The following is a 3,025-nucleotide window of genomic DNA, read 5'->3' on the forward strand; positions in this document are numbered from 1 at the left end:
CCCTGGGGAAATCTCAAACAATCTCCTGTTTGGGGGAAGTGAGAGTTTATGTTGAGCAGTTTTTGTAGGTCTCCTTATCCCTGGGTCACATGTGGTCCACAGGCTGAGGTTGGACACACATAGTGACAGAGAGAAGCTGGGCAGAGGCAGAACACTCACCTGTCCATTCACTACCTTTCAACTGCTTATGAAGTGTCAGGGAAAAAACAGGCACAGTACAAGGCTTTTGTCTCAAAGCCTGCCTGCCTGCCTGCCTTCCTTCCTCCCTCCCTCCCTCCCTCCCTCCCTCCTTTAGCTCACAGCTAGAGCAGAGACTTTCCCACCTCAATGTGACTGAGGGGACAGAAAGGGAAGTTCACACTTGGTGAGTCGTATAATGACCTGGACACAGGGTTAGTCACACACACACACACACACACACACACACACACACTGAGCTCCATCTGGCATCACAGAGAACACAATGATTGTATTCATCAGCCCATTCCATGAGTGGATAAACTGAGAAATTCAGTCAGAGAGCACAGATTCTAAGAAATGCTACCTCCTCCAGTTCTAAGCTGGGTGAGAGTCTGGCTGAGGAAAAACCAGGCCATCTGAGCTCATGCGGCCTACTTTATCTAGCTGCCTTCTCTTCTGTATATCCCTCCCCTCCTGCCCTCCTCCTCTCCTCTTCTTATAAGATGCACCATCTCATAGATTTATAATATTATGAATCTTCAGACTATAGTTTTATGGTATACGCACTGATGTCTAAATGCAGCAAGGGTCCAGTATGCCTCCTGCTTTTGCTTTTTGTCAGAACATCCTTCCCCTTCCAGGCAAGCATTTTTAGACTGTTCCTTCCAAACACTTTCTAAATTTGAATGTGATGTCGACACTCTCCTCTCCCTCAGCCACGGCCCTCTTCATGGAGCATCGGGTCATTCTAGATACCAGGCATGGGGCGGTACAGATGCAGAACCCGAGAGGCCAAGTCAAGGACAGTCACATCATCCAGGGACCCACAACAGCGGACGCTGGTACCGACCCCAGCACTGAGACAGCCTTTCCTTGAGACAGGGTTTCACATATCCCAGGCTGCTTCCTTAAGAAGCCAAGTATGGGACTGGAGAGATGGCTCAGCAGTTAAGAGCACTGACTGCTCTTCCAGAGGTCCTGAGTTCAAATCCCAGCAACCACATGGTGGCTCACAACCATCTGTAACAGGATCTGAGGCCCTCTTCTGGTGTGTCTGAAGACAGCTACAGTGTACTCATATACATAGAGTAAATAAATAAATCTTTTTAAAAATTAAGAAAGAAACTAACATTAAATTAACAAAAAAAGAAGCTGTGTGTGACCTTGGACACCTGATCCTCTCATCCCATCCCCCCACCCCAGCCCCGTCCCCTCCAGTTCTATGACCACTGCCATGCTGGTTATGTGTCCTGGAGATGGAACCCAGGACTTTGTCATGTTGTACAAGCACTCTACCAACTGAGCCATACCCCCAGCCCCAAGACAGAGTTCTTATCAGTTAAAAAAGATCACACAACACGATGAGTCTACAATTTGTTTTATTTCCATTAGTAATGGAGGGCATTTGGATTGATTTCTCTGATCATGATTATTCTCCAACATCTGTCATTTCCTGTGCCCTAATTGACGGGGTTCTCTCTATAGCTTACAGGCTTGGAGAACCTGAGAAACACCAGAGGCCAAGCCTTCCTCAGGCCAAGAAGCCTTGGAAAACCATAATGACCATTAAATTCTGCCGGCCTTTGCTAGATTACAGATGAGGAAGAGGCTTGGGGAGAGCAGGGGAAGTCTCTGGAGGAAATCGCAGGCTTGGGGCTAGGGTTGACCCTGGTGGGGGGTGGTTACGCTTGCACTCCCCCTTGAGGGTTATTAATAAATGCTAGAATCTCAGCCTTCAGGCCTTCTTGCTGTCTTTCTCCACCTAGAGACTCCTGGGAGTCTGCCTGGCCCCAGGCCACAGGGAACTTGCGCCCCCTGCTGGCTAGAGGGACACCTGCATTAACCTGTGCCAGCTGGCATTCACAGATTGTCAGGATTCTGGGCACTCAGACTCTGAGAAGTCCCTCCCTGCCACAAAATCCCCATAAACCTCTGAGATCCATTGGGTTCAGCTCGCTACAATACAGAACAGGGGTGCAACAGCGTCTGTAGCTGTTTCAAATGGACATACATAGCACAAACTTTAAAATTACATGTTGCTTGCATGTGTACACATTCATGTATGTGCATGTGTGTACGGATGCATGTTCCTGGGGTCCATCTGCTCCCACCCACAATGTTGGGGTTACAGGCACCCACAGCCATGCCTTGCTTTTTACCCTGGTATTGGGGAGGCAAACCCAGGTCCTCACGTTTGTACAAGTGTCCTTACCCACCAAACCATCTCCCCAGTCCTTCTGTGGTTTTGTTTGCTTGTTTGTTTTTGTTATTTCTTTTTGTTTTTGAGAGCTCTGAACCCAGAGATTACTGACTCAGCTGGATTGGCTGGCCAGCCAGGATCAGAGATCCTTCTGTCTCACCTCCTCGGAGCTATGAATACTAGTGTCACCACAGCTGGCATCTTAAGTGGGTATTGGGTATCCAAACTCGGTTCTTTATGCTTGTGTGGCAAACACATTACTGGTTGAGACATCTTCTCTTCCCTGGCTCAAGAACATTCTGACTCAGACTCAAGTCTTCCACCACAGCAGTGCCCCAGACCCCTGCCCCTTTCCCCAGACCCATGCTACTCTCAATTTATCTCTTGACTCTGATTAAAAGAAAAGTTGTTGTGTTTTTTAAAAGATAAGGAGAGGGGGGATGTGTTTTGGTGGATGTGTGGTGAGGTATGGGGGAAGGGGGTGCCTCTGCGGGCCCATGCTGAGGCATCCCTTCCCCCTGAGGAACCAGCCACACGACTAGAATATATAAAATAGAGTTTATTCAGGGTATGGGGAGGGGAGTTGAGAGGGTAGTAGAGGCAGAGAAAGAGAGAGAGAGAGAGAGAGAGAGAGAGAGAGAGAGA

At 48.5% G+C, this 3,025-nt stretch overlaps 1 pseudogene; it reads left to right on the forward strand.

Moving 5' to 3' along the window:
- Nucleotides 1-376: 376 nt before the first annotated feature.
- LOC110295970 overlaps nucleotides 377-3,025 on the forward strand; it is a 6,280-nt pseudogene continuing 3,631 nt past the window's right edge.

The sequence above is a fragment of the Mus caroli genome, chromosome 1 (assembly GCF_900094665.2).
Source record: "Mus caroli chromosome 1, CAROLI_EIJ_v1.1, whole genome shotgun sequence".
Lineage (NCBI taxonomy): Eukaryota > Metazoa > Chordata > Mammalia > Rodentia > Muridae > Mus > Mus caroli.